General features: G+C 27.3%; 1 protein-coding gene across 6 annotated transcripts in view; it reads left to right on the plus strand.

The window, feature by feature from the left end:
* LOC121121727 (cell adhesion molecule Dscam1) overlaps nt 1–27,976 on the plus strand; it is a 414,757-nt gene that overhangs the window by 89,296 nt on the left and 297,485 nt on the right. For 2 of the 6 annotated variants that reach the window (XM_040716696.2, XM_040716697.2), the window contains exon 1: nt 770–991. The exons of 3 other annotated variants lie outside the window; for them this stretch is intronic. The gene's annotated coding sequence lies outside the window, so the exon portion shown is untranslated. Of the gene's footprint in view, nt 1–769; nt 992–25,862; nt 25,895–27,976 lie in introns of those variants that run through there. One more of the 6 variants, XM_071889820.1, reaches the window with a different exon arrangement.

Consider the following 27,976-nt stretch of genomic DNA (forward strand, 5'->3'; position numbering starts at 1 on the left):
AATAGGTGAATATCTGAAAGATTGTTTAAGTTTGAACACATACAGAGTACTAAAGAAAATGAGTTTTTTTCTGTTATTGTATAAATACTTTTTTTTTTTTTTGAGAAACCTTCAAAGTATCTATTTTACGTCCAAAACTATCATTTATTAATATTCAAAATATTGTTTAATAACATAACCTTTTACAGAGTTGTTACTTGCGTTATCAATCCCCGTTGTGATAATCAATATATCTAGCGTCAAAGTATCATCTGTTTATATCCTACTTATATCTATGTCACTCGCCTTTCTCAAAAAAGTAGATTCCTTTGTTGGCTATTCTATTTAATGATTTATGACCATGTTAAACATTCAATTATACAGAATAAATGATATTTAAATTAGATGATAATCACAAAAGAAATTGTTAGAGCCATCGTTTCATGTGTTAAAATTAATTGCTGTTGATAAAGATGAAAAAGAGCTGGATTTTCATTAATCAGTAGTTTTCTACTACAGGGTAACAATCTTTAATTTAAAAAAAAAGTTAAGATAATTTTCTTTTCTTTCTCTCTCTCTTTTTCATCTTCTTTTTAAGGAGTTATTTACACGACACACGCCATCGTAAACCATCATCAATGAAGAAATATATGTACTATATTTAAGAAGGAAAAAAAAAGAGAAAAGAGAAGAACACTTTTCTTTCGCCATAAAAAGTTTTTTTTATTAGCGATGCAAAATAACGCCGACGGAGAACCTCTTGATAAAAAAAAAGCAAAGAAAAAAAAAAGTAGTCAGAAAAAGCAAACGAGTGAGCCTGCGCTTTTAATAACTTCAGTATGGGATCAGCTTTAAGTAGGACCACATATTGCTGGTTACATTTTTGATATTTAATTACTATTCTTCTTGTGCCAAATAATCTCTGTGACATTTTTTACTCCATTTATGTGATTCATTTATTTTGTTTTAATCATTTTCTTCGTCTAAGAGTTGTTATTTATTATATCAAACGGTAAGATCAACTGTTTTTTCTTCTTGTGTCTCAATAGATGAAACTAATATTAAGTGAAATTAAAGGTCATAATACTATGTACTTTTTGAGAAGTTAAAGTCAACAAACTCAGAATATTATAGGTATATACAAAAACAAAACAAAATCTTCTTTTCATTTAGCATCTTAAATATTTATAAGTTTTTTTGTGGATTTCTATAAGCATATCAAATATGTGGCTCTAATATATCATTTGAGTAAATGAATCAACAATCTTTGTATAAAAAACTTCCAATTACCACCAAAACCATTGTATTGTATTGAGATGTAATTTGTACAAACTTTAAAAACATGGAACATATAATATTTTAACTACTTGTAAAATAAATTTATTATGTTTTTTTTAAACCATAGAAAATAATTAGCTTTGTTTTCTGACAATGACATGTTCATTTTTAATAAAAACCCTTTATGTTTGAAATAAAACAAACTTTGTAAATTTTATAGGTATATACATTGTGGCTTTTGTATTTTGGACGTAAAATCGATACTTAGAAGGTTTATCCAAAAAATAATAATAAAAAATGGACTATAACTGGGAAAATTTATTTTCATAGTGTTAAGGAAGTGTTAAGACTTAAAAAGTCTTTCAAATATTTGCCTATTAAACATGCATGATTTCAATTATAAACTTATTTAAAAGTTTTCCATCATGCTGCACCACACTTCAAGACTGATTGATTATTAAAAAAAAGAAGGTAATAATGTTAAATAACCAGCTAAATACTTATCTCTTAAAACCATTCTACAAATTTATTTTTGACATGAATTTATATATGTGTTTAGGCACAATAAATTATTATCTATTGCAACAAGTGATAATTACTGTAATTTTTTCTTTCTTCTTATTTACTTATTTGGGAACCAAACAGAAAGTTAAGTGAGAAAGCTTTTGCTTAGTAAAAAAACTTTAGAATTGTGAATAAATCCATTTATTTATTCATATTATATTTGTCACTTTAACAGAATATCAAAAATCCTTCTTTTTCTTCTTTGATCAAAGGATCTGCTAACTAGTTTAGGAAGTACTCACAATCTATAGAGACTTTCTATTTCATATGATATATAACACTATGAGACCCTTGGAGGGAAAATATATCCCCTTTCTTTCTTTTCTTCTACATATATAAGTACTAATGTTTTATATATAAATCTAATATATTATAAGATACAAATATACTATATTTTTTCATTACAGCTATTGGTTATTAATATATATATATATAAAGAGTTTATTTCGAATGAAAGTTTGTTTTCATCTCACGATAAGTTTGTTATTTTTATAAACAACTATTTACTTGTACAACCAACCCTAACCACTCCGTTTTTTATGTTATATAATGTTCTAAAAGAGGTACAAGCCATTTATATATGTTTGTTCTAATTATCATCATCAATTTTCTTTACTATAAATTAAAGTACTTTATCTGGAACATAATGGGACAATTATGTTGACACGCCTCTCTCAGTTGTAATAAGTATGTATATAAGGGTGGTTTGTTATCAACTTTTTTCGAATTTTGGATAGTTAAGAAAAGTAGTCATGTGGTTAGAAAATAACCATGGCAAAATTTCATTTTCCTAAGATGTCATCCAGTTCAAATTTTGAAAGGGGAGAAAAGTTATTTATTTGTCAATCAAGATAAAATATAGTATAAACCATGATTTTAAATATTTTAATTATGATATACATTATTCCAACTCATAAAAAAACATTTCAAAAGTTTTTTGTTTTTTTAAATCTGCCATATGGAGAAAAAAAAAACCAGTAACTTAAGATAATTTTGATTTTTCCTTTCTAAAAATTAAAAAAATACGGTATACACGAATGATCAAATTTTAATTACTTTTTTCTTTTTTTTTTGGTTCCATAACAACAATTTTAGAATAAACTTTTTTGATATTTTTTATAGGTTTTAAAAAATATATTTCAAAATTATTTTATGCAACATAACTAAAATTTTCTACTTTGCATCTATATTCATTCAGTAAAGAGTTTTTTGTTTTTTCATAATTTGATCCTTGTAGGATAATGAAATTTTGTATAGGTATTTATAGGTACCCTATGACAACTTTTTCGCCCTAACCGTAAATGTAATTCGAAAAAAAGTTGAAGATCAAACCGACTTAATGTATATCGAGTCAATAATTATTGAAATTTCTTTTAAAAAGTGTAGTTATTAACTTCTTCTCAGAATTGGATCACAGTGAAGAAATACCCATAATTTATCGATTAATTGGTTTAAGATATTATTTACAATGATCAAATTATCAGAGAGAAAACTGAAAAAATATCTTACGTATTGTCAAGTTCCCGAGTATAGATAAAACTTTTTAAAGCTACTCATTAAATAAATTGTATCATAAACTTATCTAAACTGACTAAGATGTCTTTTGTGATAAAATGGGCAGATAGTAGGTCATTCAAAAGGGATGAGCAGCCATTATTTTTAAAGATAAACGAATTTAGTTTGTAAGCTTACATATAATAGCCTAGTGACTAAGTTTTAAATGCCTTAGAAGTAAATAAGACAAATTTTATCTTTTTCTTTGATAAAACCAATTTTAGAACTTGCATGAATAGTATTCAATAAACAATATCGAAAAAGTCATTTATATTAGAGTCAAATCAAATAAAATTTGCATAAGTAAAAACTCCTACTTCTATGATGGTACTGTTGGGTTTCTATAGTATAGCCTTATCTCATAATAAATAAGTAGACTCAATGCTTACTTAAAGATTAGAATACTATTTTTATCCTAATAATTATCCTAAAAAATATTTAGTTGTCCCAGATGTGATGTATTTATTTGATGTGCAGTTCCCTGCACACAGAGCTAAAATAATTAGTTCACGACTAAATAGAAAACGACTATAATATATAGATATTAAGCTTGATGAAATGGCTTTGGTGGCAATGATATACATAGGTTATAATGTCAAAAGTGAGGATATGACTTATAATGAGTATATTATATGTTCTCCAACGAGATTCTGACAACCCATATTATAAATTTTGGTATCCCGGGAAGTTTTGGGATGAGATATAAATATTGTGAAGTTTAAGTAATAACCTCTGCCAACAAAATTAAACAGAGTGTATGTTTTTACCGCTGTTTGTTCGTTGATATTTTGGTCACTAGGATTATTGCAAAAGTTAGGGGTTGACTTTGTTCTAACTGAGTATTAATATTAAATATGATCACAGTAAGAGGCCACTAAATTTTGAGAGGTTAAGGTAGAACACAATGTTAATTATGCATAAAAGTACATAATTTTTCAACATATTGAGATACAGAGCTCAAGCTGGTGTCCTTTTGTAGCTTTAATAAAGATGTTTCATATAACAAAAAAATTTAGTGAGTGAAAAATGACTTAACGGGGAGGTTTGTCCTCTACCGAGTACCAATTCTAGTTTATTATACATTTCGAAGGGATAAAATTTATTTCAAGATACTCTTGCCTATACATTTATTAGAAATTCATAATTGATTAATTCTTGTTTCCTATAGAAGGTTAAGTTATTGGTACTTCCTTGGGCATCATCAGTATTTGCGTCGTTAAAAGCTTTACCTTAATATTAATTCCACTTTTTATTGAATGAATTATATAAACGTTATATTTTTGAGAATTTTTTTTCTCTCGGGAATTTATCGTAATTGTAAAATCCCCAGAAATCTTGGGAAAAATTGATTCTTAGATTTAGGAGGTACATCAATTACATAAGATTTTGAGATAAAAGATGACAATAATTGAGTCTTTCTCACTTTACTGCCCACTATAATCTAAGGTAGGGGTCGGCAACCTTTTAGACATAGAGTGCCAACTTCAACATTTATAATCAATGAGTGTGCCACTATCAACAATAATGGTAAAATACATAACCAAACTACAGGAATATGTTCTAATTTGCGTGTATCACTGAATATGCCTCCACGTGCCATAGGTTGCCGACCCCTAATCAATGAGTAAACATGACAAGAACGATAATCCTTTTACTCTTACTTCTATGCTTTTTAAACTACATATTACTAGTTACTACGTTATAATTAAAATATTACAGAACAAAAGAACACATATTAATTTACTTATATACTATATTGCTCTTTAATTAATTTTTTTTTCTAAAATTAATATTTATTATTGAATTCATATATACGAGTATAGCGTTTAAGGTATGAAATTCTAACAATATTATAATCTTATGGGCAATCTTAGTTATTAAAGTACTTCTTGTTCTATTCAGTTTTTAATCATATAATAATGATCTAATTTCAGTAAAGCTTTAAAGCAATTTTCAATATTCAGAATCAGTTAAAATATTAATGATTATTTTATTGGTGTTTTTAATTCATTGAAATTTTTGACTCAACATTTACTCCATAACTTAGTTTTTAATGAAAAATAACTCAAAAACACTTATAAACAAATCAAAGTCAAATTTAAAAGTACCACAGTCTTCTGAAAATGCGTTAAATTTACATCAACTTTGCAATATCATTCTATTACAAATACACAGACAAAAATAGGTTGAAGCAGTTGAAAAAATAATATAATAAAAGAACATATATAAAGTAGACATTTTCAGCGACATCTTAGTTTGGAAAAATGTCCTCAAGCTTTTTAGCCTTTTTCATAATTAAGTATTGTAATCTTTTTCAAAAAAAATTTAATACAATTGTTAATAATTCCTTCATTTAAGTAAAAAATATTTTCTCCCTTTATGAAAAGAAGGGAAAAAAATAACAACAGAACAACTTAACTTTAAAAAGTTTTAATGTGATAAGACTTAAAACCGAAACAACTAATCGTTAATTAGAAGGGGAAAATGAGCCTTATATACCCTGAATCCCTCTCTGTTTGTTTGAAATTTTAATAAGTTCTTGAGATGTGCCATTTTGAGGCGGCACACTCTCATACAACCAGAAAAAATAGAAGCCTTCTTCGTTCGTAGCTTTTATTTGACAATACTAATATTGAATTAAAGAGTTGGAATTACTTTTGTTAAATATCAAATAAAAAAATAATAATTATATGTATGCATAATAAAAATATGCTTAAATAATCTTCGCCTCTATTCTTCCCACATACAATATAATAAGGACCTACTTCATAAACTCTTCAAAAACATAAATGATGGAGTAAAGAAATGACATCCCCCATAGTAAATTTATTTGTTAATCGTAAAGTAAGTAGGCGTAATGAAGTAGTGGTAGTAGTCATAATGGTTTTATCAGCTCTACATACATATATGCATGCTTTTTAAGTGAAAGTCAATTTTGAGTATTTGGTTTTTAATTTTTCAAGTAGGTTATTTGTATATGTATAATCTTAAGAGAAATAAAACTTCGTTAAACTTTGATTATATATGTATGTTAAAATGAAAGCTTGTATGTTATTTTACCTACATCAATGAAGAGATGGTAACGAGGTTTGTTCATCATTCATTAAAATACTTCATAAATCAAGTTGCATTAAGCAACAGAGTTCAATCAAGAGGAGAAGGAGTGAGAAAAAATGAGTGAGTGTCTGGTTTTCATAAAAAAAAATCATATGATTATTTTTTGTTAAAAAATATTTTGTAACAATTTGAAAAATTATACCAGCTGGTTCAAATTAATTGGGAGAATATTTAAAGTCTTATAACGAACGAATTAGATAGGTTAGAGTCATAAGTGTTTTATTATTTGAAAGCTACATATAATGACATTCAAATATTCATAATGAAATTCGCCTCTCTTGATGACTTCGGCCACACCTTTTTAGGAGGGATAAAATAGTTTAAGGAAGAAATTACACCTTCCAACAATACAGTGCACTTGCCCACAAGGCCAGAAAAGTGCAGAATATATTGCCAACGAAATATCCTCACTTTTGGAGACCGGTTTTTTGGCCTTCATCCAGCCTGGAACTGAACCCATACGATTTATATCTCTGGAATCGGGTAAAAAAAATGAGGCTGTAGAGGCTTTGAAGAAGTCAATTACCCGTAGAATAGTAAAGCTAGATCTGCACGAGGTCGCCTGGACCTTCCATAGCTTCTAGCATTGTGTGGGTGAGGTTATGAAGAGAGGTGGATCTCATTATAAATATAATCTAGTTCGTTCGTTAAAAGCCTTTAAATATTTTCCCAATTTATCTGGGCGACCCTGTATGTATTTAATAACACTACATAATTGTAATGGATATTAAATTAAACTATTGTAAAACCTCATGATATTTCTGCTCCAATAAAGCAAAGAAAAATAAAACAATTGTACTTAAAGTATTATCTTTTAACATATCTTGTAATACTTATACCTAAACTGTAGTCTTGAAATAAAACAACGGATTAAAAAAAAAATATGAAGAGTGACAATGTTTTGGGATTAGGTTATTTTAAGTTTACTATCAATATCTTTATCAGCTTACTGACAGTTAGATGTTAATCCAAATCTTCCTACAAAAAAAAAAAAAAGTATGCTCACGTATAACATATTTTATTAGAAATAATTTTCTATTTAATAGTTTATTATATTGCGAGAAATGGCCAATAAACATAAATAAAAAAAGCGAATGTGCAGAAAGGAAATGTATTGATATATGTATTTACTTTGCTTTTTGAATCTTATATTCTCCTGATATTTGCAGATAAAGATATTTATCAATTTAGATAATTGGATATCCTAATTTATGAAATATAACTTTTAAGACAAATATACGCATCTCCTTAATATAACCTTGTAATACCCACATATGTAGAGATCCTATCCAACTTTCAATTAATATATTTTTATACATAATAGTCATCAATCAAATGATTCTCAGCACCAATATTGTAAAGGTATCAATATTATGAAGGCCATACCTACAAACTTCTCTCTCTTTAAATCACATGATTGTTTAAATGAAATTGATATATTTAACGAATCAGAAACTTAATAAATGGTATCAAGGCTTTCTACTCATTCTTCTAAAAAAATAAATTTACCAACTAATTGAATGAATAAAGGCTTTCTACACGCTTAGAATAGAAATTACACAGCATTGAAGTGAATGTCGTTATGGGATAAAAGTAAGACGATCACTCTAACTTTTTGGAAACTAGTCAATGTTATTCCAGAAATAAAAAAATCTCTTTTCTCATAGATTAGATGCTTTTAGTAATGTTGGTTCCCCGTAGTATGTGTGCAATCGGTTTACGCTAGATGGTGTTAGAAAGATAAGATTTGGTTCTAAAAAAAACTTTTAGGACATTTTTGTAATTGTTTGAGCGGCCGTCAAAGATAGACACCAGCAAAAGAAAATTTGTCATATTTTACAGGCTTTTTTTCAAACAAGGCGAAAACGCAAGGCAAGTAGCCGAAAATTTGAATAGTGTTTATGGTCCTTAAATTGTAACAACCAATTATGCACAAGTTTGTTTTTGTCGATTCCGTTCCAGTAATTTTTATGTCGAAGATGTACAACGCTTTTTGTCCATTTTTCCAAAATGTGTATAAAATAATAGAAATCGTCGAATCCGACTCTCATGTTAGTACTGTTTTGACTGGAAATGAGATGAGCATTTACGAAAAAAAAACCATTAAACATAATGTATTTCTTTTTACTACACTAATATGTTGGACATGTCCAAAAATTGTGCTCAGGAAAAGTTAATCCCCTGACAATCAATGTTATATCGGTCCTACAAACTTATTAAGTTAGGTCCTTGATGACGTCACTCAAAGTCTTTTTTTTAATCTGTTCTAGTACTGACAGTCCTAAGGGTCCATAGGAAAAGTCCTAAAAACTGATAGAGCCTGTCCTAAGACTGGACTGAATAGACCGAATAAATAATCGACTTCACAGTATTTCCTAGATAAGAAAGATTAATTGGACTGCGATAACTATTTGTTGTAACTTCATCTGACAATTTAGAGGAAAAAAGAATAATCTTTGCTGGGGTTTTTTATATCTAGGAAGATAATGAAGATTTTTTCCTAATTACCTTCATTCATGGATTTGAAATATTCAAAAAGTAGAGAAATCTGGGCTCAAGTTATTCAAATGTATTTATAAATGTCCTCATTCTGAACAATTACTGCTCCTATTATAAAATACATATTATTGTGCTTTTTTATATTTGATTAGTTTTACTATCAAATTAAGAATATCCTGATAATGAATAAACTTTTCAAATTAAGGTTGACATTTTTTAAAATGTATTTCTTTTATTAGTTATTTGTATTATTTATACAGAGCTGCTTCGTAGAATCGATAAAATAATTGCATATATTGCTCTAGGACTTAGAGTATGACTTGCAAGCTTGAAATGAACTTTCTTTTATGGTGTTTGAATCGTAATTATATCTTTTTAAAGACGATTAGAAAAAAATATGAGGTTTTTTATTACAAAAAATAAGAAATAAATGATTATCATTCATTTTATGTTGGAGAAAACGAATGAATATATTAGTAGTTCTAAGATTTAACCCTAATGAGATAAATATTATTTGTGAAAGCTTATTACGTTTTTATATTACTTTTCATAGCATTTTACTAAACTGTATAATTCAAATTGATTGTTGAATAACGATATTGCTTAAATTTACTCATATTCATAAAAGAACCTTCTACTCAATTTCAAGATTATTGATAGTAAATCGATAATTTATATATAACACAAGCAATAACCAAAAAATGTATCGAGGTTTGGTGTATAAATAAAAGAATATTATTTAATAATTGTTCCTTATATTACCATTAGTACAACAACACTCGTGTAGTCTGTTTTATTGTTTCGCGGATTTAACAGACAATTTGCTACAATTAGTGCTACAACTTAGTGTTTTATTCTTTTTCCATTCTTTTTGGTTAATATTATTCAAAAAATACTCTCAAAAAAACTGTAACATAGTTAAAAAATAGATTAATAGAAGGTACACTAATTTTTTGGACCCCAATAAACTCTTTCTATTTCATTATTGATTATTAAACTTGAGATTATTGAACAATTTTATTGGTCCAAATGAGCTAAAAAAAGGATGCTAAAATTTTGAAAATGAGCACCAAAAATATCAAAACTGAGCAATATGTATTTTAAAAAAATACAATTTTATAAGAATTATTTAAAAAAATAGTATTGCTTTATATTTAGCATTTTTTTTTGATAAGTTTTGATATATTTTATCTACAATTCACGGGTTAAAAAATATTTTCTTCAGTAACATCTGTTTTCAATCAGTATTGGTAGTTTAACATACGTTTTACCCTTTGTATAAATGGAAAATTAAAAATTTTCAATTTAATGTAAGTTATGGTATTGCTCTTTTAATGCAAATTCAAGGGGTTTATTTGAAAAAAAACAATTTGCACCAAAAAAAATTTATTGGTTGTTGTCAAAAATCTGGTCCTTCACATATCCGATCGTGTAGTTATAACCTTGATTGTATAATATACATAGTTTTCCTTTAAGAACGAAAGAGATTTTTTTATTGTTTTCCTGCCTAATGAATTTAGAGGTGGATTTTCCCTTAAAAGTATCATCAAAGAATCATCGAATCTGTTGTGTAATCTAAGTAGAATCCATTTTTATTTAATACCAGTCTAAAAAACTGAGCAATTTTCACTCAAAAAAAGTCAAAATGAACCATTATTTCAGCAAAAAGAGATCGCTCACAAATCCTAAGACTATTAAATATGTCACAAGGTGAACTTCGAACAGTCTGTGAAAGATTTATTTAAGATTTATGAAGTAGTTTAGTGTATTTTAATGAAATAGTCGATTTTACTATATAAATATATTTTTTGATACACTTGCGTTATGAAAAAATTATAAATGTTGTACGAGTACAAGATATCAAAAGCAAAATTCAACATATTTAAATAACTCTTAATAGTATTTTTTTTAAACGAAAAAATGAGATAAAGTTTATAAATATATTTTGAATACAAATCCTTTTATACAATTTTTTTGACAGTTAAAGCCCATTAATAATAGCCCATTAGTTAAATTAATGTGATCGTTTACAAAAGGCATTTTAATACACTGATGAAATTTTTAGTTATTGATAGGAATTTATCCAGCAACAATGATTTGATTATTTTTATATTATAGAGTTAAAACAATTAGTACTTTATTAAGGGAAACTTTACTGCGATAAAAGGATTTAAAATAATATAAATAATTTACCTATATCGATCCACAGAAACATTAGAGTCATTAGCAAAATTAATTTACATAATCGTGAATTTGGATATGTTTTAAAATCATATGTAAGAGTGGTATAGGATATAAAATCCTGGTATGTAAAAATACAAGCAACCAAACATGAACTTAATCATTGTGTCAATTTGGAATGAGAGCAATTTAGTTTTAATGATGTTTCAATTCTAGAGTCCATAATCACTCCAATGTCGATCCTCGATTCTTGTCTACGCCCAACAAGGACTATAATTATAATTTCCGTGGAATCAATCAATGTTATTGGTATTTTTTCACGTATTAGTGATTAATTTACACTTAGATGTTTTCTAAAAAAAAAGACATGTTCTGATTGCAACTAAAAAAAGTCTAATACTTGTTCTATGTCATATTTTATAATGTATTATATATGATACATATTTTTTTGAATGGTACTTTTTATTTTTATTCACAAAAAGGAATTTCTAAGTATTTTAAATTTTTTTTGGGGTGTATGGAGAATTACAATTTATTTATATTAAAAATATAATGAAACTACTTATGAGTCAAAAGTAATACTAGACCTATTCAGTTTGAATATTCCTAACGATGACTTTCCAAACACGATAATAACTCTAAAAATTCTTATGAGTAACTTTTTACCTCCTTTGTTGATACAACATATTTAATTATTACGGAACATTACAATTTTTAACCCTTGACACAATAAAAAATATAAATTCGGAAATAATACACATTTTTAAATCAGTATTAAATTTGTAAAGATGTTTAATTTTATGAATAATTATCATTACTTTATTAATGTAGGTTATCACATCTATCATACGTGTACACGAAATTTACTTTTAATAATTTTGCATATTCAAATCTTTAAACTTCAACAACTCTCCCTGTCAAAATAAAGAAGTTTTGTGGGAAAAAATATTCCTTTTTTAGAATAAAGAAAATACCATATTTTTATGCTTCCAGAATTCAATTTATTATGGGCAATTCATTCCTACAAACAAAACACATTTAAAATCAGAAAACCTCTGCATTTTGATAGGGAGAGTTCCCGAGTCTTAAAGATTATAATAAATAAAGTTTTTAGAAATAAATTGTCTATAGACGTATTCGTGTACACGCATGATAGATGTGGCCCAAAATTTATTTTTTGCCATATCAATCAGCTATAGAAGAAATATTTAAGTGTGGTTTTTTTCAACGTTCAAAATATTGTGTAACTTTACATACCAATTTCATAAAATTGTTAATAGTACTTATATCAATCATAATTTTGTCAATTTTTGTAATAATATGACCCATCGATGGAGCCAGTTGATTGATTCAACTCTGAGACATGTTAAGAAAGAAGCAATTATCGATAACTATTTATAGAAAATAATTATGTTTCCTAGTATTATTGAAACAAAATTTAAAGTAACATAAATATATAATTTTAAAAATTTCTAAAATTTTAACACTTTATGTTCAGCTAATATATAAGTTGCTTGGGTCAATTTAGCTACTATATGACTTTATACATTCATATTTTCTATGAATCTACAAACAATATTTACCTCTTTAATTAACTATTGATAACTATATTATAATAAAATATATAGGAATTGCCAATACTTGAATCAGTAGAAAATCAATGAATATTTATAAATTACTCCGAGGTTGTAAATTCGGATAAAGTGTCAAAGCTTAGAATGGGACGTACTTACCGCCCTAAAAAATCATAAATAATTCAACACATATTAAAGATTATTCCATAGAAGTAATTCAAGACATTTTATGGAACGTTGATAGAAAATTTAAGTTGTACAACTTTAAACTAGCCCCTCTCTTTTTTCCCTACACTAACAATACCTCAAATTTGAAATGCTTAAAAATTGATTAAATAGTAAAAAGTAATTAAATATTAATTCAACTATTACTAGAATTAAATATGGATCTTAAAATGTTTAATCAGTCTACTTATATAGTTAATTAAGTTGTCATAAAATGTTCTCAATAAAAAAAAGTCTGAAGGAAAATAAACCTTAACGCCTTAAGAAAATAAAAACAAAAATTTATTTTCCACAAATATGTATATAATTATGGATTTGCATATTTGCTGAATTTGATTGATATATAGAGTGTGCGTAACCGAAATCTGAACAGGTATAAAATATTAAAAAAATGAAAAGTAAGGAGTAGAGTTACAAGTTCGCAATTTCTACCGAGGTTTTATGATTTTCGAAGAACATTTGCGAGTAACTTTTTTAATATTTTGTTATGAGTTAAATAATGGAACAAACGAAACTAAGCAACAGATTTTGTTCCGCGTGGAAATGAAGCCCAAGAACATTGCCAACCAGTTGGGGTCCTCCACCAAAAAACTCTAAAAAGTTAGGGAAAGATATAAGGTATCTGGGTCAAACTTACGGGATTAAAATCTAAGTTTGGCTTGAGTCAAATATATGTAATTTTTGGGCTGCATGATGAAATCTGAATCTATAGAATTACAGCATATGGAGTTTTGTTGCAAAGAAGCCCTGTTTAACTTCTCACAGGAATGTGACTGACCTTAAGCCTGAGACAAAATGGCTGAGGTATACGTCAAGAATACTTGCTTTGTGTTTAGTACTTGCTTAGATACAGTTGTGGCAGCCAATGGGAATCATATTAAATGAATTATACTTTAATTACATTATGAGATATTAGATAAAATTTCAAGAATGTTTTATATTTTACTTTTATTCTTCTTGTGTTATATGATCTAATATTTTTTTTCTCTAAAACTTGTTTAGATTTTGGTTATGTACTATGTTTATAAGTAGACTCAAAACTTAATAGTAGATCATTTCGATACTTCGTGTTTTTAAGAATGGAATAAATTAAGAATATTAAAGATCCCTTAAAGATATAGCTTTTTAAAGTTTTTCAATTAATTAATCAATTGAAATCGATTTCTAATCATATTTTAAGGATTATATTCCTTGCTTAAAATGTAACTGGGTATAACCAATTACATATTCTTAATTATATGAATTATCTATTTTATTTGAGAAGATAGAAAAATAGAGAAATATTATTAACTCTAAGAAATATAATCCAATAAGTATTTTCTCTTTATTTAATAAATCCTATTTTAATACGTTCTATAATAAATATATAGAGAGTTTGTGGCATTCAAGAACAAAATTTCTATTAATTAATAAAACGACCAATCTTTGATTAGAGAAGCAGAGAGGAAATGAATTTTTTATCAATTCTTTTCAGATAAGTATATACGTACATGTATTAATATATGTTTACTCATGTTTTTATATACCTACATACCTATAGTAAATAAGATCGATCAAGATTGTGACGGATTTAAAATTGTTAGCTATTTCTTTTTTTGATCAGGAACTGTTACGTTGATATAAACTTATTGAGTTTTCGAGGGCGACACCAATTTTTTAGATACAAAAAAATAAAAAATATAAACCAATCCATCCGTTGATATAAATAAAATTTTAATGAACTATTGAAAACTCATTAAAAACTAGAATGGGCGCACAGTAGAGTGCATAAAATCAAATTTAGTTATATATCCCTTCGTTCAAAAGTTACGGCCAATTATGCATTTTTAAAAAGGTCTATTGTTGCCTTGACTTTTCAAAATTTAATCGTCTCTTACTGTGCCCATATTAATCCTTGTATCAAGTTTGATTAAAATCGATTTGTAACTTATATCGTAATCCTGGTGATTAACAGACAGAGGCAAAAACATAGCATGCGTTCAACTCCATTGCCAGGTAATAATTTATAAAACAGCCCAATTATGGTCACTCCTATTACAACATAACTTTCATCATCATCACAGAAAAGCAGATCCGCTAGCAAGGTTTATAAAAATATATTATAAAATATTTGTTATCATAATTTTTAAATTGTGCATAAATAACACTAAGACGTTTATTTTTATTTTGGGCTGATAAAACTATCTTGACCATGATTTTTTGTTATTTTTTTATTTTCTTGAAAATACAAGATGTACAAAAATTATACCAATGAAAAGCGCTTACACAAACCCTTTACTAATTGCGACAGTTAAAAATCTAATTGACGGTGAGTAACGAAAGGAGTCTTCTAAAATGGCGGATCGAGCCATGTGTTAGTTTTCAAAAAAGTTAATTAATTTAAAAACTTAAGATCAAATTCAACAAAAAAGTATGTTGATTTTTCTTTTCAAGAGGGTATGAGTAATAATTGGTAAACTTGACTAATGATCGATTTTCGTCTAAAATCAGCTAATATGAAATTGGGTTCTAATTTGAATTTTTTTAATATGCAAATCACCCAAAAATTCAGGGGAAATAGGGTTCTGAGATCCCAGGAGATAAACTCAACTTCCTACCGTATAATTTCAAATATTTATATTTCCCTTATCAGGTCACAAAGTTGAGAGACACTAACAATGTTCATAAATATTTAATTTAATATTATTCTAACCATTTTTAATTAAATTCAATCAGAGATCTGTTTTACATTAAAAATTGTCCTTTTGGGTCGACATCTTTAATTATTTATTTAATAAAACAAACAAATCTTTTGGCTTTTATTGTCTTCTTGAAAACAATTATGATGACATTTTCTTCAATCGAATACCAACTTTTTAGTAGTTTTTTTTCTTCCTTAATCTTATCTTAGATTACTTCCAAACATCACCTTATTGCAAGATAAATACCCATAGGTCTTCTAAATATTAGATGGATATTTTCAATATAAAGTAAGCCTAATTATAAATCTAATACCGTCGTTTGTGGAAGAACTCTCTTGGGAAGATATGTTAATTAGGAAATTACTCTGCAAATATCTATGTACACACATTTTATGAGTATTTTTTTCTTCAGATATACAAGTACATATATAAATGTACCAGTTTTTTAATATTATCATTGTCTTTTTCTCCCATGAGAGAAGTAAAACATGTATATTGTAAGTATAATATATATATATTAGGTATATGCAAGTAATTAACGTGTAGTTATTTTAGATCAATTATGTTTCTAGGAGGGTGTTAGATGAAGAGCATTAGGAGCAATATATCTATGTACATTTAATCAACATTATCAAGGAGCTGATTACAACATATATATATCTTGGTGTTGTAAGTACCTATAAATATTAGAGATGGTGTGTAATAAATTCAAATATCCTTAGAGTAAATTATGGAAAAGGGTAATGGTTTATGGCTTTATTTATGTACTACATATAACTACCTACAGCCATGAATGATATTTTCTTTAAAAATATATTTCCTAAGTGAGACTCCAGAGATTTATATAATTATCTATATTTCGGGCCTCTAGAAAAAGAGTAATAGTACTAGAGAGTCCATTATACAATTAGGTATTAAAAGCAAAAGAACATAAAAACAAATAAAATTGATTACTTATTGCTTTTGTTAAGTTTATTTGTCATATTGTACTTAAATCCAAATGTTTCGCTGTAGACAAAGTATAGGTTTGATTCAAACTCTGAGATGAATAATGTACATTTGACAAGAATAATTTTTAAATTTAATTGATATATTAATAGAATTATTGTGTTTAGAAATTATGTGGGGTGTTTGATAAGTTAATGCGTATTAATGATTAAATATATAAAAAGTTCAAAATTTAGGTAAGTATGAAAACCACAAAGACTAAAACAGATGATTTTTTGGGGGTTATACCTAAATGCAATTCATAGTTGTACTTGAAGTAGAATTGAGGATATATTTGGAGGATAAATCCCAACTTTATTATTACTAGATCCAGAGTAGAATTGGGTTTATTCCCTTACACTCATAGCTGTATAGCGTTAATTTCATACAACGTTATGACTGCTAAGCTGCTTTACTTTTAAAAATTCTTCAAAATTGTTACAGCTACAAAGCCATTTTTTGACAAAAAAAAATTCCAAATATATCGGCGACTCTATAAATTAACAACTCTAATAATATTTTGCATGTCAACAACATTCAAGGTATAAGAACGGTGCTTTTGTGATCAATGATAAAATGATTGATGTTATAGTTATATGTATAAGGGTACAAGTTATCACTTTTACTCAACATAACAATTACAAATCTGCTAATTACTAATAAAACTTTAGACATACTTCCAGAGCGTTACTTAAAAACATCGCTTCCCATATATATATATATATATACAAATGCACATTCTTTTATATTAATCCATCCTTATATAAAAATGGAAAATTGATATTTAAAGAATATAATCACATAAGAGTACCATTCTACCTTGTCTTAAAATTGAATGTATACATTGATATATGTATATTGTACGTACATACATATTTATAAATATATATATTATATTATATTATAACTATTGATTTATTTACTTTACTTCACTTTCTTTGATATTTTTTCCTTAAAACCTCTTGATAATTCATTCTTCTTGTGTGCGCATTAATATAATATTTAAATAAATTCTTTTGTGAATTTTTATTAAGGGATTGATTTATATATATCTGATCGAAATTAATCGAATAATTTAATAGTGTTTGCACAGTATGTAGATAATACCGTGATAAAAAGTATTGAAACCATTTTCAATCCCATTGTTTTATAAAAATTATTCTTGTCAAATGTACATTATTTATCTCAGAGTTTGAATCAAACCTATACTTTGTCTACAGCGAAACATTTGGATTTAAGTACAATATGATAAATAAACTTAACAAAAGCAATAAGTAGTTTTATAGTTTTTGGAGCACTTTTGTAGGCAAAATAAGGAAAAAAAGAGTTCTAAAATTTTGAAAAATTACCATCTGAAGTTTCAAAAGTGAGCAATTTGTATTAAAAGAAAAATACAGACTTATAAAGATAATTTTAACAAAATAGTATTGTTTTATATTTTATTTTGCATAAATGGAAGATAAGGACTTCGCAATTTGGTGCAAAGTATTTCTCTTTTATTACAAGATTCAAGGGGGATGTTCAACAGTCAATTTTGTACCAAATTTCCATTTCATCTAATTGGTTGTTGTTAGAATCTGCCTCCTTCACATATTCAATCATGTAAGCATTAGCCTGATTGCATCATATACATTTGTTTGCCTTTAAAAAGAGAGCCTAATAAAAGAGGTTTTAACAAGGGGATTTTCTTACAAAAAATATCATCAAAGAATCATATAAAGCTGTTTTGTAATCCAGTTCGAATCAAATTTTCACTATTTTATTTAGTTTAAAAAATGAGCAATTTTCAATCAAAAATGGGCAAAATAAGCAGTTTTTCCCAAAAAGTCAAAATGAACCATTTTTTGAGAGATGTCTCACAATTCCTAAGTCTATTTCTTAGGTTTAAATAAAAAGTTCTTGCTACTAATTAAAAGTTTAGCTTACAGCTTTCCATTAATATATAGAAAATAAACTAGACATTCAAGATGATTAGGATGGAAGAAAAAAGAGATTACATTGACATTCTTGTCCGGACCGGGAAGAAAAAGATTTTTTCTCTAATTCCTAACATCATCACAGAGACTGGGGACGTGCATGGTCTTATGATAATCCTTATGTTGCTGCTGGTGTTACCGAAACAAAATTTCAGATCCTTTTGCTTGTATAATGTTAAATTCTAAGCACATGGAATAATTATGTATGAAGCTTAGCTTATTTTCTTTATTTTTCCTCATGAAGAATGGAGTTAAAAATGAGGTTGACTCATATTTTTCTTTTATTGAACCAATCATTTCATTGATATAGTCCTCATGTGATTAGGCTTCCTACGGTATTCTATGTGTATAGAATTCCATGACAGGGTCTACAGTGATGATCTGTTCATCATGGAAACAAATATCTTATTTCTATTGTGTTTGAAGTAATTGAGAAGTTGTTGACATCGCTCATGTAGTAGTTTGAATGTTTTTATCCCAATCTTCTTGAGTAACTTTCCACCGGTCTCTTTTTCAACCTTATGGACCTTACCTCTATGGAATTAAACTTGGTTGGTCTACCACTCTAAGGCTTAGGTTGTTCCAAATGACCAAACGATTTTTGACTACTTTACTAACCTTTAGTGCCTTTATGAAGTCGGATATTGCTTTATTAGCTCGGACTCAAACGTAAGATGTTCTTTTTCTTCCATAATGGTTATCTTCCTTTTTTGGTTATGTTAAATACATAAAATCAAAGTTGAGCGTCGATAAACATATATTGGCGAAAAGAAAAAATATATTTTATCAGAGCACGGCGTTTACTCACCATCAAAAAAATTAACATTGTATTTTCTTATTAATTGTGAAAGTTTCTGCTTCTTTTCCCCCTAATCAGTGTCTTGAACGTTGATTGGTTGAATTAAAATTCACTTCTAGTGGGTTCCAATTGAAGTGTACAGATTTTGATTGCGTACTTATCCAAACAAACAAACAAAAACTACAAATATTTATTATTAATATTATGGTATTATGACCTTTTCTAATTATAGGTGTAAATAAAGGGGATTCAACTCTATTTTTAGCATATTTAATGGGTATGACTAGATTACAACATTAACAAAAAATTGGCAAAATCAAACATGCAATCACTTAATATTTCCCAGGAATGTTTTTTATTTTTTCTAAGCATTTGAGGTTTCTTGTAGTAAAATCGTGTCTAAAAGGATTTTCATGATAATTTTTTGCAAAAATGCTATTTTTTAATTAAATTGAAATTAAAAGTAAACATTTAAGCGGAGTTATGCCCTACGGAAGCTGTAATAGCGTTCGAAAAAGGCTAAATTTTGTGGGACTTCAAAACGGGCCCTCGTACTCTCATTAATATACAATTTCACACATATTGATAATTTCTTAGAATCAACTCCCAAACCAAAAACTATCAAAACCGGTGATGATGATACCGTGAAAGTGTGTACACTTAAAATGGAATGTCCCTCTTCTTAAGGTGTTAACAATTTTTTGTAAATAATTCCATAGTTGGCAAGAATTATTTAACTACCAACGGTTGTTGGACCTTCACTTTTTAGTAGAAAGGTTGCAATAAAAATAATAATAATAATAAAGTAAGATCTCAATATTTACTCGCTTATCAAGTAATTTTTTTTTAAATCATTAAAAACCTCATATTAATCAACAGCAATTAAATTAAATTATCAACTTTTAAATATTTTAGGGTCTTCATTTGATATTTTACTAGCGTTACCTACATTTTTGTTATGTTTTATACGAAAAAACAACAAAATATTCCATATTTTTGTAAATGTATATTGAAGGAGAAGGAAAATGTACCTACTAAAAAATCGAACATGAAACAAGATTGATTATAATCACTATGCATTATTTTCATTTATCTATAAAAAAAATGAAAAAAGGGTGGAAAATTCCCAGACAGGGAATAGAGAATTTCCCTTTTCTTTTAAAAATGAGGAATAAAGAAATTGACATCGAATTTTATTGAAACTTACATATGCATATACACTAGACTAGTTCTTATTTCCTTTTCGCCCGAAATGCCTTGGGGATATGGTCTAAAAAAATGAAGAAGTATTAAGTTTGAGCCGTATTGATTAATATTTAGAGAATGTGTACAACCTTTAAAAAAAATAAAATGAACAATTTTTTGAAAATATAGAACTCATACCTAAAAAATACCATACTTCAAAATTAAGGATTTCTTTATAAATGTACGCTATATGAGGTACAAAGTACTGTATTTATCATGCTATTATAAGAAATAAGTAAGTTAGGGAAAACTAGTCCATAGCAATGTTTCATAATGCAATAAAACAACAGCAGAAACTAAAAGAAACAAAGCTTTATTTTTATCCCATGTCTCTAAATGTATAAATGTCGGGGCAAGAGCAAAAAAGGCAATGCGCGTACGATCTCCTCTGCGCCGGTGTTAGTGACAAAAAGGCTTCAGAGACCGTTTGTATATCCATTTGGACTGCTTACAATATCAAAAAGTCAGTTACATCCCCATACAGTGAAGCAAAATCAACATTTCTGGATCCCCAATATGGCTGACCTCTGCCCCTCTTCCAACCTTGACCTTAATCCCCTGGACTATACTGTGTCTTGGAGAACAATGTCTGCATAATTCCTTATCCAAATTTGGAATAGCTCCAATTTGCTGTAATGACGGTCTGGTACACATGGACACAACCTTCATCGTCAAGAGCTATCAATCTGCCCGCTGGTGTGTCTAGGCTATTGTGAAGGAGGACATATAAAATATGGGTCAAATATAAATCACAAATTGGTTTTGAGTTGTCTTTTCTTGATTATATAATAATTACATCTTTACTAATTTACTGCAAGTTTTGTGTCCTGCTTTTATGTATGCTTAAAATACAGAGAAATAAAACAACCAATTTAATGCACACCTATCTACCTAATGTGCTATGCATTTTATACAAAAAATTGTAGGTATTGTAAATATTTTTAATTTATAATAATTAAAAATTGATATTTACGTGTCTAGTTATTATTCTCTTGAGTTTTCTTTCTTTTTACACTTCATCCTCTTTCATATCTTTTTGTACTAGTTGCAAGCCTTTTCAATTTGTCATTTTTTGCAATTATTGCAAAAAACAACAACAACCAAAGAATACATATATATTATAAAACCCTCGAATATATCCTTCAAGATGCATAACGTGTCAAGTCATATGTGGCGCTTATTTATTCTTGCTTTTTAAAAGTTGAAATTAAACATTTACTTTTCATGAAAATTTCTAGAAGACGCTAGTACCTCTGAGATGCATATCTTTACAATTGATCAAGTCTATAATTTATGTAGTGACAGGATATTTCACACTATCCACTAGTGATGTTTCTGTCTGGCATAAAGTATTATGGGGTTATTGCTTCGGGTGGAAGGAAGATGACCCCTTTTGTCTGTTGCGGTACAATCAAACAAACTATCCGTTATCCTTGTGATATTTGCATTTCTCAAATAAGAACATATGAAATATAGTTTGAAAGGTGAAAGCCTAATATTCATAAATAAGCGTTTAACTTGAACTTTAAAAAGGTGAAAATAAAAATGTACAACCCTGTACAGAATAAGAACGAACTTTCATAAATTATTATCTTGAGCTCGATAAATATCTACAACTAGTGGGTCTTTATGGTACTCGATAATCTTTTTTAGAGTTAATTAACAGTTTTTTGCTTACGATATTTCATTTTGACGAATACAGTTTATATACATTAGACTCACAAAAGCTCAAACATTGATTATCTATTGATCCTATCAACCCCCAAAAAATGATTTGGAAATAAAGGTCAATGCCTTTAAAATATGTCCTACTACGATTGTAGTGAGTCATAGCGGCTTTAGGCAGACATATTGATTAAAATGCATTTAATTGATGTATTGAAATTCATTAAATGGATTGTTATATATGACTTTTTTTCCAGGACACTGATTTATCATTTAGATTGTTTTGATATTTTGCAATTACAATGGAGATTAAATTGTGCTTTATTTAATATTATAAAATAATAATTGAATTTTAGAGGAGAAAGTATCATATTTGAGAAAATGGATTTTAGTTTTATTAGGGATAGATGTAAATATAATTCCAATAGAATACAATAAGGTTACTAAATTAAGAATTATTAGACAATATTTTCATAAATGAATATTCTTAAATAAATGTTAAACATAAATTTCAATATAAGCAGTATATATTGGCATAAAATAAAAAAAGGATAAAATTGGTTTTCAAATTGTTAAGATTTTTGATAATGAATCATTACTTCAAACAACATATAAAAGATTGCAAAAAAAAGTATTCCTGTCTTAAATACTAGTTGTTTTCCTTTCTTTTTACCTAAACTGAAAGAAATGGGGTCTGAGGTTGAACATTTAAATAGAATGTAAAATAATCAAAATAAAAGCAAAGCCACAAAAATAATTAAAGTCTTTGGTATGAATGGCCTGTCACTACTTTTAATTTGATTACATTTGGGTTAAGTGCTGTTTTTTACAGAGGTTTATAATTTCCATTTTATCTTACAGCATTTCTTTTTTGTGTGTGCGTTAGATAGCTTTAATACTAATTATTTAGAGCTTTGTAGTTTTCTTTGAGTTACTATATAATTTAAAAAAACGATTAATATGAATTTCTGTTTCTTCTGCTCTTTTGTTGCCACATGATATTAGTTTTCTTTAAAAGTTACTTTTTTCGAATTTTTATCTAGATTTCTACTTTCTAGGTTTGGTCCTTTACAGTTTTTACGCTTGGACACGCAAGGTATTCCATCGATTTGTTCGACGTGCATACAAAGCAAACCTCATTTTTTCTTATTTTGTATGGGTATTTACTAATAATATATTTATCTTGCCAATATACTGACCTCCGAGATACTGATAAAGTCAACATTTTGCTTTCTTTTGTGCCCACTACTTAATTGGACCCTCAAAATTCCTAATCCAGCTTTTTTTGCCATTTTTTACGCACCAAAAAGAAAAGACATCCACTCCAACAACCTTAGTAATATCTCATTTACTCAAATGTGCGTGAAGAGATCATTATTTTTTTTGTCTCTTTTCTTGCTGTTCACTCATTTTTCGTCAAACTTTCCGCCAAGAGCTTTCTTATTTGTAAATAAAGAATATAAGACAGATTTACTAGATATTTACATTTTTTCGTACTAAATATGAATTTTTTACCAACTCACTCTATATATTGAACATATTGCTCATATGAACATTTTAAAAAATCTAAATCTGTTTTTTTGGAGGCCAAACAATCTAGTTACAAAAAAAAAAATCGATTACGAAAGATCAAATCGTAACCTACAAAAGCATGTTTTTTGAATAAGAATCCCATTTTTTGATTTTCGTTAATAAAAAAACCAATTTTAATTTCATAGTATTTACTATTTTTTATATTTGTGTTATACAAAATATTCTAGTGGTACATACTTTTTTGATCACCAAATGTTTTAGTAATGTGTATTCAAGGGGTATAGATAACTATTTTTCTAAAGATAAGGTTGTATATATGGTGTATTATAAGAATACTCCATTTCTCAGTGATAAGAGAAATAATTAACTTACAAAAATGTTGAAATATATTTTAATTTATAAATATTATTCTCCTAATAAATCAACTCATTAGCTTGACATATGGAAAAGTTATCATTTATGATGAAATAGCCTTTTATTACTATTTAAAAATAGCTTTTCTATTGAAATGCAAGGATTTTAAATGAATTTATTACCATAATGAAAAAAGTTTTATGTTATAATTTTTAGATTACTTATCTGATGAGAATGCATCTAGAGCCTATTTTTAGTGTTTCAATTCGGTTTAAATATATATAGATTTGTCTTAGGTTGTCTCTATTTTTATTAAATTGATTAATTGGAGTCTTAGAACAGGGCCTGCGAACAAATCAAGATAGGTATTGGCAAAATTATCAGAAAATATTAAAAAAATTTAAAGATTTTTTTATTTTGTACAATTAGGATAAAACTGACGCTAATTGTTTAAACAAAGGCAATGGCCGTTCTTATTTAGAAGGACTTTCTATAATTCAATCAAGAAAAAATACATTTATTTGGAAAAAATAAAAATACATTTTCAATAAAAATAAGTTACTTGCTCATGTAAGGGAACTTTTAGAGGGAGGAAATGATATAAATAGGCAACTACTCACCTTGAGGAGCTAAATAACATGATTTTAAAGTGTATTTAATCGATTTTTTGTCTACAAAACTATTAATTGCATGTAGAAAAGAAGAAAAACCATTCACAACTTGGTTAAGTTAAATTTAACCCTTGTACGGGTACATATTCAAAATAACTTTTTAATTACTTGAAAATTGGTTATTTTGACTGTTTATAAGCATATTGTTTACAATCTTTACAGTGAATAATTATATTTTAATCAAAAGAAACATGAAAGGAAATTGATTTTTTTGCTAGACATAATTGCATTTTTATTTTTGTTACTTTTTATATTTTAGCACTTTTTGGCATGGTTTTTTGTGGCTTTGAACGCCATTATTTAATTTTGTTAGTTATATATTATAGTATGCATTGGTGAAGTGGCACAATTTTAGTGAACCCTACCACTCTACTACTGATAGTAAAGGATACTTTGATTGAGATATAGACATTTTATAAAATCACTTAGTACATCCATATACGTTTTATTCAAAAAATTGAAAAGAACACGTAACGAACTCTTAATTTAATTATACGTTTAATATTTTTGCATTGTATCAATAAAGACAATATTAAAGTTTGATACCATTTCTTTCTTAAATTTGTAGATATATCATGACCATGGTGTGAAAGAATATAAGCTGACAAACCAAAAAAAGAAAAAGAAAAAAGAGTTTAATTACTTTTTAGCAGCTGACCATAGATAACAATTGATAACAAAAACTCAATAAATCTCATTTATTTAGGTATATGTTGATGGAAATAACTTTTACTTTCTCTAAGGGCAAATGGTTTGAGACACAATAGTTTAAGTAAAAAGTACAGTCACGTGTACAAAAGAACAAATACTTATCGATAGAAAAAGTGTTACTACTATTACATAAACAAAATATTTTTCTTTTTCCTGATGTAATTGAAACATAAAAAAAAATTGTATATATAATACTATATTTTGAAATTGAATTGACTAAATTTAATGATGAATTACTTTTATATCATATATATTTTGATTTTTTCTAGGTATGTATCAACATTTCATTTAGTTGATGATTGTAAGTAAATTATATATATATTTAGGGGCGTCCGCATGATTATTATTTTTTTAAGGGGGGAAGGCAGGCTTGGTTTTTGGAATTTTTATGAAAAAAAATTCAAAATATACAATTTTAGGAAAAAAATTTCAATAATTTAATTTTAAATATTTAGAAAGAATTCAAACATCCACAACCATTCACAATAAATAATTTTTTTTCAAAAAGTATATATATATTTTTTTTTTTCAAAAATTCATAACTGTTCACAAAAAAATTAATTTTTTTTGGAAAAAAACTTCAAAAATTTAATTTTAAGTATTATTATGTTTTTGGCTAAATTTTCCAAAATCTATAGCCCCCAAAAATTTCAAAAATCCACCACTGTTTATAAAAAAATAAAAAAATTATATTTCAAATATAAAATTTTTTCCAAAATAAAAAAATCATAGTCACTCACAGAAAATAAAAATAAAAATAAAAATTTTGGAAATAAAATTGAAATATTAAATTAATTCTCAAATATTAATTTTTGAAGTAAATATTTAAAAAAATAAATTGGTTTGTAAAAAGAAAAAAACTCCTTTTAAGGGGGAGAGGGGGGGGGCTACAGACCCTCCAAACTACACACTAGGAATGCCCTCATCATATTATATAATTGTAAACGATATCCATATCATTATAATTCCAAAGTACATTATTTATGTGTAAGGAAATTAATATTTACAATGTATTTTCTCATTAACTATGATTACTTGTAATATGTTTTTTTTTTTTCTTCCAATGGTAACTAAACATTTTTTTAAATTTTTTCACTATCGAAAAGATAATTTTATTCCTAAGAAAAAAGGAAGAAAATATGATCATAGGTTTATGAAGAATATGTACATATATATTCCCCCTTCACTCTTTTTCAATCTAATAGATTCTTTTTGATCTAACAACACAGTTTTATATTCTATCAACTTTTTTTTATTCTCTGTAATATTTGAAGCAAATAAATAAATTTTTTATTCAAAGGGGAAAAGTAAATAGTGGATATATATATTATTCAATGTACATATATTCATACAGCTCTTGAAATTGATCATTTATTATATGTAGATACTACCACCTAACGTCTTTTAACTTATTCTCCTTCTTCTTGTTTTCATTTTCATTGATAAGTTAACTCCTTAAAATTATATTACATGAATTCGATATTCAAAAGCATAATATATCTGACAAAAACATATAATAACGTACCAATTTAAACAGAAAGAGTATCCTTTTCGCTCTAAGTCATGCCATTTTCAATTACATCTCATGAATAAAGCTACAACTAGAATAGAGACTCGTTAGAGTGCAAAATCTTCCCCTAAAATCAACTTGTTCCAAAGTTATGGTCGATGATACATTTTTTATTTTTGCGTTACTTTTACTCTTAACATATATAATTGCCCTACCAAGTTTGACCAAAATCGTACCGTAACGTTTCACGTAAAACAAACAGCGGCAAAAACATGAACTGTATTTAATTTTGTCGGCGGAGGTAAATATCAGTGTTAAAAGTACAGGGGTTTTCAATATTTTGGTGTTATTTTGAATGGCCCGCTATTTCAATAGATGTCCCTTTTGGTGCTCTAATTTGTTTAAATTTGACAGGTACAAAGTACACCATTAATAAAAATGGATCAATAGACTCCTCAACAACGTATTGAAGAATTATAATTGACTATAAAAATATTGAAAGCCTTTCGAGAGTTGGGTCATAGAGCTAAAACATTTTTGGGTCGTCGTGATGCACCTTGTAGTTGGGACAGGTTAGTGATTTGAAGAATAAAACCAGTGCATGTCGCTCAAGAACAACTGAGAATATTGCTGCGTTAGCGCAAAGTGTCGAAGAAAACCCAGGTTTGTCCTTTGCCTCATTGTTCTTTGGAAACGTCAATACATTGATCTATTTTATATTTCAACAAGATGGTGCTACGTACCCACAAGCAACGAAACTATTGTTCTTTTACGGGAAGAGTTTCCGGACCGTGTCATTTCTCGAACAGATGATAGCAATTGACCACCAAGATCTTGTGATTTAACACCTTGTGACTTCGTCCTTTGGGGGCC

This window comes from Lepeophtheirus salmonis, chromosome 7 (genome assembly GCF_016086655.4).
Source record: "Lepeophtheirus salmonis chromosome 7, UVic_Lsal_1.4, whole genome shotgun sequence".
NCBI classification, from domain to species: domain Eukaryota; kingdom Metazoa; phylum Arthropoda; class Copepoda; order Siphonostomatoida; family Caligidae; genus Lepeophtheirus; species Lepeophtheirus salmonis.